The following is a 17,623-nucleotide window of genomic DNA, read 5'->3' as shown; positions in this document are numbered from 1 at the left end:
GCTGTATATGTACTACATTTTCTTTATCCAGTCTACCACTGATGGGCATTTAGGTTGATTCCATCTCTTTGCTCCTGTCAATACTACTGCAGTGAACACATGCGTTCATGTGTCTTTATGACAGAATGACTCATATTATTTTTGGTATATACCAAATAATGGGATTTCTGGGTTGAATGGTAGTTCTGTTTTTAGGTCTTTGAGGAATCACCACACTGTTTTCCACAACGATTGAACTAATTTACACACCCACCAACAGTGCATAATTGTACTTTTTTCTCTGCAACTTTACCAGCAACTGTTATTTTTTGACTTTTTAATAATAGCCTTTCCGACTGGTGTGAGATGGTATCTCTTTGTGGTTTTGAATTGCATGTCTCTAATAATCATTGATGTTGAACTTTTTTCCATATATTTGTTGGCAGCATGTATGTCTTCTTTTCAAAAGTGTCCATTCATGTCCTTTGCTCACTTTTTAACGGGGTGGTTTATCTTTCTTGTAAATTTGTTTAAGTTCCGTATAGATGCTGGACATTAGACCTTTGTCACGTGCATAGTTTACAAAAATTCTAAGAACGTTTTCAAGAGAAATAAGATGTCTTATTAAATCCCCACAATAGATCTAATAAACAAATGTGAAAATTCAGAGGAAAGTTTAAAAATTTAACTAAGAGATTACACTAGTGAAATTGAAATAAGAAAATGAGTTTATTTGACTATAGTGTACTGCGCTATAACCTTTCAAACATATTTAAGTGAATGAAATAATTAGGAAGTGAAATAATGAAATGATTAGGAAGTAAGAACCTCATTTTCTTAGATTATATTACCATAGGTTTCTTTCCTTGTTCAAAATTTTCACACTATAGACTATTTTTAAATAGACCAGCTGTAATCTCAAAGAAGATTGAGATGGACCACACCAAACTGCTGAGTAAAGTGTCTTACACATTAATAAATGAGCAGCTAAATAGTAATAACACTAATGCTAATAATAGTTGAGAACTTACCATATGTCAGACAGTTTGATATTCATCCAATAAACTTTCATAACTCTATAATGTAGATGACATTGTTATCCTTGTTTTACAGATGAAGAAACTGAGACATAAAGTGTTTAACGACCTCCCCAAGATCACAAAGCTACTAAGTGACACAGCAGGATTCTGATTCAGGCAGTTTGGATCCTGAGTCCACGCTTATAACTCAAACAGCCTGTTGGCTCTCTAAAACATGCCTATAATATATATTTAATATATGTTTCTTTATATGACCTTACCCTTTGCAACCTAGATTTCAGAAACATATAGTTTATTTAGGATTTATCTTATTGTATTATAAATTAAACCAATCACCATTTTTGGTTGAATATTTTACTTCAGATGGCCAATAAAAAATGTGACTCACCCTGACTTTGCTTCCAGTAATATGATCACAAATGCCTAACAGGAAAGCAATCGATATAACATTATTTCTGCTTTAACCATTATAAAATGATATTCATGGAAGAGAAAAAAGTGCAGAAGATAATACCTGTCAGAGCTATGACCAAATCTAAGATGTTCTGAATGCTAGAATCACCACCTCCTACAACAACACTTTTTGCAGAGAACGCTATGAATCTTTTATGTTAGCTATGCAAAATTGCTATTTTCCCCAAGGAAGTGGTGCCTATGGCAAGGCAGGTGCACTTTCTCTAACATGTACCATAAAGTGACATCTGATTAACTCATTTTTGTTCTGCAGTCTCAGCTGTTGCATGTAAATAACAATTATGCAAAGATTTGAAATGAAATGGATGTCCTTTCCAATGGCCCCATTTGGTAATTCCCAACTCTATAAAGATAATGTTTTATAGATATTCATCTGTGCAGATGTCTAAGGTGGAGGTCATAAACTCTAAAATTATTGACATTCTGTTTGCAAAGCAAAGGTCTGTTAAATCTGTTCAAGGAGGGCATCATTTTGAATGTTCCCATTGACAAATGCATGTAGTAACATTTGAGGCATTTATTCTACTGCCATTTTTGAAAACTAAAAGGGAAAGGACTGACAAGCATGTGCCATATTCCTAGAAATTATGCACATATCCATTTCATTATTCTGGTTAATTTCACGTTTCTTAAAAACCAAATTATATTTGAAACAGAGACATGTTGAATAAATTAGACAACTATGATGTAAATATTAGCAAATTAAAGCAGATAGCCATAAAACAATAGGGGAATTTTGAATCATATAAATGAAAGCATTGAAAGGATTTTCTAGAGTACCAAACAAAGTTTGCTGAATAAGCATATATAAGTAAGATGTGGTTCTTTATATGGTCTATTATATGTACCACTTCAGCTGAGCAAAAACAAACAAAAATGTGTTCTTTTTTCTCTTTTTGGACAATTTCTACCGTTAAGAAGAATTTCATTGCAATTCATACGTAAGTAACACTAATTTAAATAAAGCATGATTACATAAATCTATTGTAAATTACCAAATCACACAAAAATGTTTGGACTCACTGAAAATTAAAGGTAAGAAGTACTGCTTAAACCATCTTTACTAACAGAGGTATACTTTGAAATCTAGTTTAAGGCAAGTATATACTTAAGAAAATTTTATACAGACTTTTTGAGGGAAATCAAAATGACCCCAGACAGCAGGAAACACAAAGTTATCTTCTTCTTTCAGGCAATTACAGAATCCACATGAAAGAATTTTAGCCATGTAACATAGATTACATTTTTATAAATAAGTTAATTGGCATATTTCACCATTCTTGTTTTCAATCCCATAAGGACAGAGAATACTACCCCATTTTTTCATGCCAATGACAATATTAGTAGTCTTTCTAAAATTGTGTAACACATGCTTTCAAAGCCTGGCTTTAAAGCAATTTTTATAATCTGAAAATTCTTCATTAATATGGATCATATATCCTCCACCTGCCTATATCCTACATAGTAGAGAAGGTATTTACCTGCTGGCATACATAAACTAGAGGCAATTTCCATATTCACATAAAGATCAAAATATCATTAGCAAAAACTCAGGAAAAGTGATTTTTAACATATTTATCTAATTATAGATGAAAAATATTTCTTTCACCTGATTATTCTTCCCCTCTTGAAAAAATTGCAGGGTTTTGAAAGTGGATGTAGACTCAGGATTAGTATCCTTGGATATTACAGATACCCTGTCTGCTCCCAAATCCATAATGGACTTTGCACAAGTCAAATGATATTTACAAAAATGATTCTCTTGTTGGGTTCCATAACTTAAAACAGGTCAGCACAGCCAAGTGGGTACACTTATCTAAAGATCTTTGCCCATTACTTGATCAAAAGAGAGATTTCAACATAGGCCAGTGAACACCATTTCAGAATGCAAAAGGTAATCTCCCTATTTCATTAAACGTACTTGGTTTTAAGAATTTTAAATTTATCTAGCTGTAGAATAAGAAAACTTCCTCCATCCTGAGTGCCCTCATATGCTACAAAACATTATGTCACCTGGGCTATGTAAGAATCCATTTTATGTTTTCCGACTTCAATTCTGAAGACATCTTGACGTGTTCCACAGACCAGGACTCATCCATCATGGTGAAATGAAAAAAATGAATCAAGAAAATGTGTTGTTTTACCCTTTGAATGAAGCAGTGGTGATATTTAGGATAGAAGTCAGGCTTCAGAGAGAGAAAAAATGTGCTCCTTGTATTTCTGCAAGGATCATTTGCATTTCTATATGGATGTGCATTTAAATGAAGCTTTTTTCATATAATGCAAATTTTGGTAATACATTTATGTCCTCAGCTGTTCCTTTTGAATTTTTAAAAAAGAATTTGACCAGGTAGAGCTCACCTATTTCCATTCAATTTATAAAACAAACAGAAAGAGAGTTCCATTATATATGAAAAGTTTAACATGCAAAAAGTACAAATGAATGGTAGATTTTAAAGTTACACAATACCATACAAACTAAATAGATAAGACTCAGAGTCTAGATGGAGAACTTATTCTAATCTCAGCCCTTTTTTTTCCTAGCTTTGGCTGAGTCACTTAACATTGCTAAGAATGAGGTATGTCATCTAGACAACAAACGAATAAACCTCATACAAAGTTTCATTCTAGCTTTTTTATTTCTTACGCTATTCTCAATATGTAAGATTACTAGTCCTTCAAGATATTCCTCCTCAAATCAGTTTCATAATCAAATTCATTTGAGAATTGTCACATTTCTTCATTCTAAGTACATTTACATAATAACTTATGGTGCTGTGGCCTAGGACTAGAAGGAGTCAGAAAACATGTATTGTCAAGAAGACAGGCATTAATATAGTAATTATTCATGCCAAAAATAGCAACTATAATATGTCATACAATTAAAGGAACTTGATAATATGAGGATTTGAATAAGATGGTTTGATCTAACCTGGGAAGTCTACGAAGTCTTCCTTCAGAAAGTGACAACTGAAATGAGATCTGATAAATGTGTAGGATTTACCTTTAAGGAGACAGAAAGGCAATAAAAAATACATAAATTTCTCTTAACAGTAGAGAAGATAGCACTGTATACAAAACTTTTAAAAAAATTTATTCCTTAAGTGAAGGAAACCTGCCAAATAGAAGTATGTAAGATCAGCCTGTGTAAAGCCTTACAGGCCAATTTTAAAATGTGTCTTTAGCTAAGAAAGGAAGTCATTCAGGAGATTTCAAAATTGAATATTTGTGCTTCAAAAATATTAATACCTTAGGTGCTAAGGAAATATTGGAATGAAACCAGGGCTTTTGTGAACAAATCAGTTTGAATATTTCTACAAAGGTTATACTAATAATAGTTTTTGATTGTCTCAGAGTAATAATGGTAGAAATTGAGTAGCGGAGATGCCTTTGTGAGATACTCAAATAATGAATTAAAAATGGAGATTGGGGGAAGAAAGTGGCAAGCTCTAAGGTCTAAGCCTTCCAAACGTAGGTAGAAATGGTGAAGAGTGTTGAAATAGGAGAACCGGAAAAATGCAAGAAGGACAGAGGATTATGAAGTTAGTTTTTGACATATTGAATTTAAGTTCATTTGGAACTTCCAAAAAGATATACATGTTAGAAAACTCAAATAAGAAATCTAGCTTGGTTGCATTAAAATTAGAATTTAGCCTTTTTTGTAAGTAGCAATTGACATTTGCCAGGATAATGTTACATTAATTAGTACACATAAATGGTATCTATTAAATATTTTCTAAATTAATAGAGGACTAAGGTATTAGTATAAACATGATTATAAAAGAATTCACTTAGAACAAAACATGGAAACCATTTGCAGTATCAGAAGAAACATAATCTCTCTCTCTTTGACACACACACACACACACATACACACATGCATACACACACAGAGAGAGAAAAGGGAAACAAATAGATTATACATTAAGGGTCTTATTTAAAATACATAATTCAAAATAAAGGAAAAAAACCTGTCATTCACTCCATTAACATAATATTTCAGAGTGAATTACCAAGCAAACTCCTACTCTATGCCACATGCAAAAAAAAAAAAAAACGGATAAATTCAGAAGTTAAATATAAGAGGATGGACAGATGTATAGCAAGAAAGAAAGGAAGGCGGGTAGAAAGACCTGATCATAGAATCAAAGAAAGTAAATTTCAGTCAAAAAAAACTTTAAAAAAGTAAGAAAGAACAATTTACAATGCTAAAGAGTATCATTCAAAAGTAAATTTAATTATTATTAATATGTATGCACCAAACACATAGAAGCACATTCATAAAACAGTACTTAAAGAAGATACAAAGAGAAGGGGATTGAAAGTGCTAGAAGTCGGAGATCTTTACTCACCTAATGCTACAAGAGTCTTAGATAAAATAAGATAAATAAGAAAAAGCTACTGATGTAGAAGAAATAAATACCATAATACATTATTTAAACTAGGTCATATATGTATGTATAAATGTATGTATATAAATATATAAATAAAAATATGCCTATGTGTATTTATATACACATATAACATTCAACATAGGTAAAGAAAATGCAAATGATTTCACAGAACACAGAATGTATATTAAACACAAAGGAAATTCAATAATGTAAAAAAAGTAGCAGGTACAATCTGCATCTTCTCATCTGAACATATTGAAATGGGAAAAGTTCCTTTATTGCCTTTTCAGGGTGTGAGATGGGGGTGTGGCTCACTTCTTTGGTGTCCCAGTGCTCAAACCACTGGGGAACATGATGACGGGCGGATGGTGGGGAGTGTGGGCACTGACCCCATGGCAGCATTTAGGGTTGAGTGTTTACAGCTCCTGAACCCCCAGTGGGCATGTGTTACAATGCTCCCTTTTAGCTTAGCTTTCCAACAGCAGCTTGTGTTAATTAGCTCAGTTAGACTTAGACCCTCTGCCTTATCACAAGGACAGAAGGCTTTCTGCATTCTAGGTTCTTGCGTTGGTGTACCAGAGAAACAGATCACACATGGGCTTGAAGAATGAATGCAAGGTTTTACTGAGTGGAGGTAGCTCTCAGCAGATGGATGGGGAGCCAGCAGGGGGATGGAGTAGGAAGGTGATCTTGCCCTGGAGACTCTCCTCTGACGGGCTCCAGCCAAAATTCCACGTCATCTGTGTCATTCTGCCATCGATGGCCTGCCAGAGTCTGTTGGTGTGTTCCTCTGCCACTGTGTTCCTCTCGACGTCCAGCCATTTGTGTGTCGGCCTGCTAGGGTCTCAGGGTTTTTATAGGCACCACAGAATGGGGGGTGTGTTGGGCCAGGGTGGTCTTGGAAAATGCAACATTCGGGCATGAAAACAGGAGTGCCTATCCTCACCTAGGTCCGTGGGCACAGGCCTGAGGACAAAACCCTGGCCAAGGGCCCCACCTTTCTCTAACCAGCACTTCCCTGCCTGTATCAATATCAATATATAATTAGCAATAATATCAGAAAGCAAAAGGATCCTCTCCCCTGGAAACTCAAAAACTATTTTTAAAATATCCTGAGACAAATAAAATACAAGTAAAACTTTTAGGTTATCTAGAAAATAATGATAACTTTTTAATTTTTTTTCAGATAGTTTTTTGCTTATTTGTTTGCTTAAACAACAGAAATTTATTTTCTCACAGTTCTGGAAGCTAAAAGTCCAGTAACAAGGCAGTGGCAGGGCGGATTCCTCTGAGGCCTCTCTCCTTGGCTTGCAGATGGCTGCCCTCTTGCTGCCTCTTCACATGGCCATCCCTCTGTACACTTGCACCACTGGTGTCTCTTCTTATAAGGACACCATTCATGTTGGATATATTGGATATATTGAATCATTTTGTTTTGTTTTTTCTCCATATGCTTGCAGTCTCGGCTGAAAATGTTTGAATAGCAAAGAATACACAAACAGCTCAAAGCTAGAATCATCCAGAGGCTTCTTCACGCACATGTCTGGTGCCTAGGCAGGGATGACTTGAAGGCTGGGGTGCAGCTGGGACTTTAACAAAAGTGCTTTGTGTAGTCTCTCCATGTGATTTGGGCTTATTCAAGCATGGACCCTGGGTGAATCTGGATGTATTAGGTGGTAGGCTAAAACTCCAAGAGCAGGTGTTGCAGCCCCATAGGAGAAGCTGCATGACCTTTTATTACCTAGTCTTGGAAATTACATACCATCACTTCCACTAATCTCTATTTGTCAACACAGTCACAGCTCACCCAGATTTAAGTGGAAGGGACATATACACCACCTTTCAATAGAAGAATATCAAATAACCTACGGCCATGCTTTAAAACCACCATAGTCAGGCACTCTAACCAATAAAGGTCTAATAGTAAAGCTAGAAAATGTTCCTCAAAAAGAGAATAAGTTCTTGCTGGAAGTAACAGCTTTTCTCCAAGAACACAATCAAGGCCTCTCCAAGAACACAGGAGGCCTGTTCCAGGGTCTTAAATAGCCTGAATTCAGCACCCTGATTAACCACAGATCAGACACAATGCATCACTGATCCACCACGAAGTGGCAGAACTGGTAGGACCTCCTGGAGAGTTTCGTCAGCTGTGGTACTCCCTCAAAGCTGACAGCTTTATGAATTATACTTGGTTCTTGATTAATTTCAAAAGAACAAATTTCACTTCTGATACATATAGTCACTTCATATCTGAAAGAAAGATATCTGAAAAAATATCTGAGAGTCACTTATTCTGAAATAAATAGAACCATTATTCATTTCAGAAAAAAAAATTGTTGTGAAAACAACCACTATCTCAATATTCTTGCCAACTGACAACATATTAGTTGATGAAACATCTAGAATTTCGAGGTTGATATGTCAAATAATATACTTAGGTCTGGCTACCAAACTACTTCACTCTTTAAACTGAATTATTTATTCTATTTTTTTAACAAACCTGCACATTCTGCACATGTACCCTAGAACTTAAAGTATAAAAAAGAGAAAATAATGATAAAGCTTTTCACTAAATAAAATTATATTATTGTCTATTAAAATAAATTTATTTTATTACAGTTTGGAACTGATATAATGCAGGTGAAACAATGCCTGCAGAAAAATTTGTAGTTTAAAATGCTTATGCTAATGACAAATATTCAGTCAATAAATAGTTAAAGCATTCATCTCACAAAGTTACCAGGAGACAAAGTATCCTAAATAAAAGAAGGAGCAAATTAATATGATAAAAGCAGAGACTAACAGGTAAGAAAGATTTAAAAATAGATTTAATAAAGATTGCTAAAAATTTTACCTTTCAAACCTATAAAAACAACAGATAAATTAGTAGCTGTTATAACTATTGAAAAAAAAAGACTACAAATGCTTAAAATGTTGAGGAAATAAATAACTACAGAAAAAATAAAATAAATTTGCTCAGTTCTTTGCTAACATATTTTAAGCTTTCATGAAGTGGATAATGCTCAGAAAAATATGATTTACCAAAATTTGCACCAGGAAAGATATGTAATCTAATCACTTGACTTCCAAATAGATAATATACAAATTATTCCAAGGGTTGCATCCCAGAAAAGCACAATCTCCAACTGTTTTCCCAGTACCCAAATCAAATCATTAAGGGGCAGGTTATTCTAATGTTATCTAAGTAATGTCAGAACTTAACTTATAATTTAATTGTCCAATTTTATGAAGCAAATATAACATTGATATTAACATGTGTCTAAAATTATATAACAAAATAAAATTACAAAGAAGCTTCACTTAAAGCCTTCAGTGAAAAAATCCTAAATCTAATGTTAACATCAGCAACCATAAACACATTAGAAGAAAAACACATCATGAGAAAGAGGGGCACAAAGTAGAGAACAACCCTGGAAAAGGTATTACTTAACATTTGTTAAATTCTCTTTGCCAGACTGTGTAGAAATAAGCACTTTTTTACTAATGTTTGATATAATTCCGTATGGTTGACAATTTGGTAATATCTATCAGAATTGTGAATGCAATAATTTTATATTCAGAAATTCTACTTTGGTAAAATTATCCCTAATGTATACTAATACATGTGGAGTGATTTATGAACAAGGTGGCTGCACTTTTATAGTAATAGCACACTGGGAAAACACTTAAACATCTATCAATATAGGATAGATTCAATAAATTGTTATATCCAAAGAAGAAAATATTGATCTATAAGAACAAAATGTCTATTTCTGTACAGACAATGGAATAACTTGAAAGTATTTTTGTTTGCTTAGTCGAACATCAGTTGTCTGCAAGTATTTGGGTTTATTTCTGGGTTATCTATTCTGTTCCATTGGTCTATTTGCCTATTCTTATACCAGTACCATGCTGTTTTGGTGACCATGGCCTTATAGTATAGTTTGAAGTCAGGTAATGTGATGCCTCATATTTCTTCTTTTTGCTTAGTCTTGCTTTGGCTATGTGGGCTATTTTTTTCGTTCCGTATTAATTTTACGATTGTCTTTTCTAGTTCTGTGAAGAATGATGGTGGTATTTTGATGGAAATTGTATCAAATTTGTAGATTGCTTTTGGCAGTATGGTCATTTTCACAATATTGATTATACCCATCCATGAGCATGGGATGTGCTTCCATTTGTTTGTGTCATCTATGATTTCTTTTAGTAGTGTTTTGTAGTTCTCCTTGTAGACGTCTTTCACCTACTTGGTTAGGTATATTCCTAAGTTTTTTTTTTTTTTTTTGGCTGCTATCGTAAAAGGGTTTGAGTTCTTGAATTGATTCTCAGCTTGATTTCTGTTGGTGTGTAGCAGAACTACTGATTTTTGTATATTTATTTTGTATCCTGACACAACATCACATGTACTCACTCATAAGTGGGAGCTAAGCTATAAGGATGTAAATTCATAAGAATGATAAAATGGAATTTGGGGACTTAGGGGAAAGGGTGGGAGGGTGGTGAGGGATAAAAGACTACAAATTAGATACTGTTTATACTGCTTATTGAAGGGCGCAAAAAAATCTCACAAATCACCACTAAAGAACTGACTCGTGTAATCAAACACCATTTGTTCCCCCAAAAACCTACGGAAATAAAAATATATTAAAATAAATAAATAAATAACTTGATTTTTGAAAAATAACATAAGCAGGCAACAATATTATACACTGCTGGGAATCCCAGTAACTGTACAATGAGAAGTGTGAAATATTTTCATTGTCACTGATACATTGGTGACATATGTGAATGCATATATCAGAGTTTGAGAAGTCCTGCAGTATTAAAATCCATACAAAAACTTTTATTCATAGTTTTTCATATTTACTTGATCATTTGTTCCTTCTCAAATAGCACATATTCAGTGAAAATAGAATTAGCATTCAGTAAAATGCATTTTTGAAACATAAAATTGTAAAAATTGTTCCATAAAATTAAAGGAAAATACCAAATTTCTGAGTACTATATCAGGCACTGAAAATTACCGCCTTAAACATTTCATAATCTGCTAGACATGTAGGGCATGTGTCTCTAACCATTCACTTATAAATGCTTTCATGAAACTTACATATAATTTTAGAACCACTGCAAACAATAGTTTGCAATAGAGTAAGATAAAAGACTTCTGGATATGGGTGAGCTTGAAATTACTTCCTGCTGAACTAGCACCATTAGTCCTTTGAATGACCTATATTTTTAATTTGGCATGAAACCATTTCAAGCTATGTAGTGAAACTAATGAGGCTGCTACAACTGTGCAAAGCAATAATCAACATTACTTTATTGTGGGGAGTTTATTAAGTCCATGCATGAGGTGAACTAAGACAGCTTTTCTTTAAGAAAGGAGACATGTGTTTATGTTGTTTTTCTGAATAAAAATAAATATTCCAAAAGTGTAAGATGCCTGGAAGAAGTCCAAGATCATTAGTTATTTTAAGACAAATGTGCAGCTCGGAGTATCACTCAGTGCAATGATTACAGAGACAGTTTTAGTGTTTCTTGGAATGTTTCTTCAACTATTAAGGAAACAATGGCCCTGTGAGAAAACTAACGATGTTAAAAGACTAAAGCAGCTGCCCTGGCTTTGGCTTTGGATTGGGTACAAACATGCAGTTTATATAAGCACTTTTCTCCAGCCAAAAGAGCCTTCTTAATAAAGGGATGTGTTTTTTTCTATAACAATTATGATCAATGACAGTAAATCTAAATATGTTACCCTAAAACATACAAAAATCACCCTAATGGTTAAACATGAGCTCAGGTTCATCCAAGTGCTGTGGCATGACAGGAAAAACAACAACAAGAAAAATAAATAAGAGAATAATCCTGATTAATCTCATTTTTAAAATATATGTTCTTTTTTCATTATGTAAACAAAATCAAATTAAATGCTTCTTCTTGCCACTTCACTGAATGTTGATATTTCTTATACACAAAGATGATCAGCCATACATGCTTTCTTTCATTCATTCAACATCCACCAGCCACCAAACCATTCACTGATTTCTCCAACAAATACTGAATGTAATGTGGCCTCAGTGCTGGGAATGCTTATACAGCTAAGCCACAGCTCATGTAAGGAGCTCACAGCCTGAGGCAGGAGGAAGCTTATTCCTACTACTAGGCATCCTTACCTTAGGAGCAGTAGTGGAAGTGGTGTGTCTAACTCAAATGGGGGACATGGGAGGGCATCTTGCATTATTGACACTGAACAAACCCTTGAAGATTAGCTGAGAGTCAGCCAGGTTAAAAGGGCAGGTAAAGCTCTGCCAAGGCCAAGGGCAAAGGCACAGAGGAAGAAAGTGTCAGCTGCATACAGGAAATGAGAAGGATCCCATTGTTAGGATCAAGGCAATCTCAAGACTTGAGGGTAAAGGGGCAGAAAGAGATAAACAAAAAGTGTATTTGAATTTAATGGTTTTAGAAATAACTATGCGATTATAGAGATCCTCAAAGTAAATGATGTGGAAAGTAACAAAAATGTCCTGAAAAATATCTTTAAAGTATAGCATTTGAAGCACTTTGAGTCATACCTGATGTTTAAATTTGTATATAACTGTTAGTCTCAATCATTGAAGATGTAGTGTCTCCTGTCTCTTTTATTAGGTTAAATGATGCTTTAAAAATCACAATTTAAAACTCATGAGTAAAATGATACTGGCTGATAAAAATAAGTACTGTATCTTGTATGACTAAGAAAAGTCTTGGATAATCAGATTTGAAAGGGCAAGTAGCACCACATCTGGAAGGTTGTTTCCATTATTTAGTTTTGCATGAAGGGCATAAAATTGATTTAATCAGTTGTTTTTTGTCACATAGAAATAATGGTCTTTGACTAAGAGAATTAGAACATTATAATGCTTAGCTTCATGTATCTCCATGGATACATCTTTCTTGGTCATATACTATATATTTCATAGGTCTAATTATTTATAGAAAATTTTACATATGTATATATAAAATTTTATATATGTATATATAAGATTTGCCTCACAGTCAAGTACTGACATTTATTGACATTTATACTAAATTATTATTTAATTGTACTAAACCCCTAACCTATACTATTTAAAGCACTGAGTGACTAGGTCACACAATTTTGAAGAAGATAACTTCATAATGTACTCTACATGTACACAGAAATGCTGGGCATCTCTACCCCACCCGTTATCTATAGACAATTCTATCAAGCTTGGTATCAATACTAAAGAATATTTAGAATCATAAAAAGAATAGAAATGTAAAATAGAAACAAAAAGTTCTCAGAAATCCTGTAGTATGCAGCAAGTCAACAAGTCAATAAACAGCATGTAGGGATGTAGCAAACAAATTAATCAACCCAACAGCTTTAATGCACAGATTTATGGGTCACTCTAAGTACACCTTAGATAATTCACTTTCATTTGCCAACTATTATCTACAACTGCTAAGGTTTCCTAATTAAAAAGATGACCCTGTAACTGTGTAATCTATATTCTATTATTTTCTCTATTTATTACAAAACCTATTTCTCTTAAACATGGTTCTGAACTTTTTTAAGCTTACAGTAATTTTTATTGTGGCAATTTTGAATATCTAGTGTATTTCAGGAACATTAGTTTTAAACTTAAATATCACCCTAAAGAAATCATCTTTCTAAATGTAGAGCCACAGTGGCATCATGACAAAGATAAAAGATATAAACTGTAAATAAAAGTAAAAAATGGTTATTGATATTTACTGAAAATGGTATCTATTGTTTTCTTCAGCAAGATTTTTCATTTTTCTATATTTATAAGCTTCAGTTTATCAATATTTATATGTTTGTGCAAGGCCTAAATTGTAAGATTTTACTCCAGTGATTTTTTTTTTTGGTAGCAGTTGAAAATTTGGGATAAGTAAAATATCCAGAGCTCTGCTGTTTGACACGGGAGCTACTAGACTCATGTGGCTACTGAGTACATGAAATAGAGTTGATCTAACTTACATGTCCTGTAAATGTAAAACATGCACTAGATTTCCTAAGTTAGTAAGAAAAATAAATGGAAATTGTCTTAGTTATTTTATGTTGAATACATAAGAATAATAATTTCACATACTGGTTTATAGAAATATATTAATTTTAACAATATATGCTTATTTTCACTTTTTCAATGTGACTACTATAAAGTTTTAAATCACATATGTAGTTCATATTTGTGTCTTGCCTTTATATTTCTATTGGACAGTGCTGATCAAGAGATTCATGGAAGAAAATAAATTTTAGTAAAATTACTCTCAGAGTTTACGGGTTTTCAGTGGTGTCTAGAATGCATGTGACTCTTTGTTATGAGTAGGTAAAACACAAAAGAACGACATTTCCTCTACGAAGCGTATACCATTTTTAAATGTTCCTCAGTTATTTTCATGAAATAAGATGGATTCAAATAAAGCATCTACTTGCCCATTCTCTCTGATTAACTCCTTTGACTAACTGTATAATTCTCCAGTTGTTATTTAAAAACTAGTCTACTTTATAAAGAAAAATAAAGTTAATCTCTCTTGGGTAGTCTGTCTTTTTCTCATGGGAAACATGAAAACTCCTTCTAGAGTACTATATCATTTTCACTTCACAGCCAGGAGTATATTTTATATGAAGCATTTTCCCCCAAAAGTTAAAGGATGCAACTTTCAATCTATTGAGAATGACACTGATTTTGTTTATCTTTACAATTTATCTTGGGGATGGAGAAATACAGCAGAATAGAAGGCTCTACTGATTATCCCCGCTACCCCCTTAAGGGACACCAAGTTAATAACTATCTACACAGGAAAAAAAAAACACTTTCATAAGAGCCAAAAATCAGGTGAGGACTCATAGTACCTGGTTGTAACTTCATATTGCTGAAAGAAGCATTGAAGAGATAAAATAACAGTCCCAAATCAGGGACGCCAACACTCCCCCACCCACCATAGCAGCAGAATGGTGAAGAGAGAGTCTCTGAGCACTGAGATAGGGAGAACATGGCAATTGTGAGGCACTGACCTCAGTGCTGTCCTGTTAGAGCAGAAAGGAAAACCAGACCAAACTCAGCTGTTGCCTGTCCATGGAGGGTGCATTTAAACCAGCCCTAGCCAGAGGGGAATCGCCAGTCCCAGGGATCAGAATTTCTGTTCCCCAAAACCTCACCACAACAGGCTACAGCACTGCGTCTCCAAGTAAATTTAAAAGGAAGTCTAAGCCGTAAGAACTGCAACTCTTGGATGAGTCCTAGTGCTGAATTAGGCCCAGAGACAGTGGACTTGGGGATGGTGGTGTGGCACATGTGACATATTGTGACACCAGCTGGGGTAGCAAAGCAAGCGCTGGCATCACCCCTCCCCTAACCCCAGGCTGCATAGCTCATGGCTTCAAAATAAGGTGCCTTCCTTCTGCTTCAGGAGAGGAGAGGGAAGACTGGGGAGAACTTTTTCTTGCATGTAGGATACCAGCCCAGCCACAGCAGGATAGGGCACCTGTCAGAGTCCATGAAGCCCCTATTCCAGACCCTAGATCTCCAATTCTAGATATACCCTGGGCCAGAAGGAAATCTGCTACCTTGAAAGAAAGGACCCAATCCTGGCAGCATTTATTACCTGCTAACTGAAGAGCCACTGGGCCATGAATAACCAGCAGCAATACCTAGGTACTACATCAAGGACCTTGGTGAGCCTCTGAGACTTACTGGCTTCAGGTGAGACTCAATACATAAACAGCTATCATGGCTAGGAGGCAAAACTCCTTCTGTTTGAGAAAAGGAGAGGTAAAAGTAAAGGGGACTCTGTCATGCACTGTAGGAACCAGCACAGCCACAAAGGGGTACAACACCAAGCAGGCTCTTGAGGTCTCTGATTACAGGACTTGACTCTTGGAAGCCATTTCTGGACCTGCCCTGGGCCAGAGAGTAGCCCAATGCCCTGACAGGTGAGGCCAAGGCCAAGCAGTATTCACCAGAAGCTGACTTAAAAGACCTTGGGATTTAAGGGAAGATCAGTTGCAGTCTGGCAATATTCCTCTTGACCTGACATGTTGATGGCTATGGGGTAAGGCTCCTTTGCCTTTGGAAAGGGGAGGGAAAAGTGGGAAATACTGTGTTGTGTGGTTTGAGTGCCAGCTCAGCCAGAATATATCAGAATACCAGATTGACTTCTAAGGTTTTTGACTTTAGTCCCTGACTCCCAGATAGCACTTCTGGACCCAGCTAGGGCTTTGGGGACCTTGCCACCCTAAAGGGAATGACACAGGTCTGGCTGGCTTTTGCCACCTGCTGATTGTAGAGCCCCAAGGCCTTCAGCAACTATAGACAGTAGCCAGGGAGTGGCTATAGCAGGCCTTGGGTGAGACCCAGTGCTAATCTGGCTTCAGATCTGACTCAGTGAAGTTACAGTGGTGGTGGCCACAGGGCCACTTGTGTCACTCCACCCTCAGATTTAGGTGGCTCAGAATGGAGAAAGAGAGTCTATATCTTTGTTAGAAAGTAACAGAAGGGTACAAGAGACTACCTGATAATCCAGAAAACTCTCTCAGATCTTGTCCAAGATCATCAAGGTTAGGTATCTTTATGAATTTGCAAGAACCAGTGTTACTGGGCTTGGGTGCCCGCTAAAGCAGATACACCTTAGATTACAACACCCAACTCCGTTCAAATATCTGAAAAGCCTTCCCAAAAAGAAAGGCTACAAATAAGCCTAGACAGTGAAGTCTGTAATAAATACCAAGCTCTTTAATGCCCAGACACCAAAAGACATCTACTAGCATCAACACCGTCTAGGAAAACATTACCTGGCCAAATAAAATAAGCCACCAGGGAACAATTCTGAAGACACAGAGATAAGTGACTTTTTAGAGAAAGAATTCAAAACAGCTATGGTGATGAAACACAAATAAATTCCTGATAACACAGAAAAGGAATTCAGCGTTCTATCGGATATATTAACAAAAAGATTAAAATACGAAGAATCAAGTAGAAATTTTGGAGCTGAAAAATGCAACTGGCATACTAAAAATGTGTAAGAGTCCTTTAACAGCAGAGTAAATCAAGCAGAAGACAGAATGAGTGAGCTTGAAGACAGGCTATGTGAAAATACATGGTCAGAGGAGAAAAAAATATTTTCTAAAAATGAAGCACACCTGCAGGATCTAGAAAATAGTCTCAAAAAGGCAAATTGAAAAGTTATTGAGTTTAAAGATGAGGTAGAGAAATAGATAGGGGTAGAAAGTTTATTCAAAAAATAATAACACAGAACTTCCCAAACCTAGAAAAAGATATCAATATCCAAGTATAAGAAGTTTAGAGAACACTAAGCAGATTTAACCCAAAGAATAATCAAATTCCCAAAGGTCCAGCCAAAGTTCCAGGATAAAGAAAGAATCCTAAAAGCAGCAAGAGAAAAGAAATAAATAACATGCAATGGAACTCCAATATGTCTGGCAGCAGGCTATTCAGTGGAAAACTTATACACCAGGAGAGAGCCATTTGACATATTTAAAGATCAAAGGATAAAAAACACTTTCACCCCAGAATAGCTTATCTGGTGAAAATATCCTTCAAACATGAAGGAGAAATAAAGACTTTCCCAGACAACAAAAGCTGAGAGATTTCATCATTGCAAGACTTGTCCTATAAGAAATCCTAAAGGATTTCAATCAGAGAGAAAAGGATATTAATGAGCAATAAATAATCACCTGAGGTTACAAAA

At 35.1% G+C, this 17,623-nt stretch overlaps 1 protein-coding gene and 1 long non-coding RNA gene across 3 annotated transcripts in view; one reads left to right on the top strand and one right to left on the bottom strand.

Moving 5' to 3' along the window:
• Window positions 1–2,102, top strand: part of LOC109027669 (uncharacterized) — a 130,117-nt gene extending 128,015 nt beyond the window's left edge. The window contains exon 6 of the long non-coding RNA XR_008681346.2: window positions 1,093–2,102. This is a non-coding gene — a long non-coding RNA (uncharacterized lncRNA). The remainder of the gene's footprint in view (window positions 1–1,092) is intronic.
• The window catches only part of LOC129534673 (putative uncharacterized protein encoded by LINC00575), a 403,213-nt gene that overhangs the window by 133,227 nt on the left and 252,363 nt on the right, over window positions 1–17,623 (bottom strand). The window lies entirely within an intron of this gene.

Source organism: Gorilla gorilla, chromosome 6, assembly GCF_029281585.2.
Source record: "Gorilla gorilla gorilla isolate KB3781 chromosome 6, NHGRI_mGorGor1-v2.1_pri, whole genome shotgun sequence".
Lineage (NCBI taxonomy): Eukaryota > Metazoa > Chordata > Mammalia > Primates > Hominidae > Gorilla > Gorilla gorilla.
This window is presented reverse-complemented; position numbering and strand designations above follow the sequence as displayed.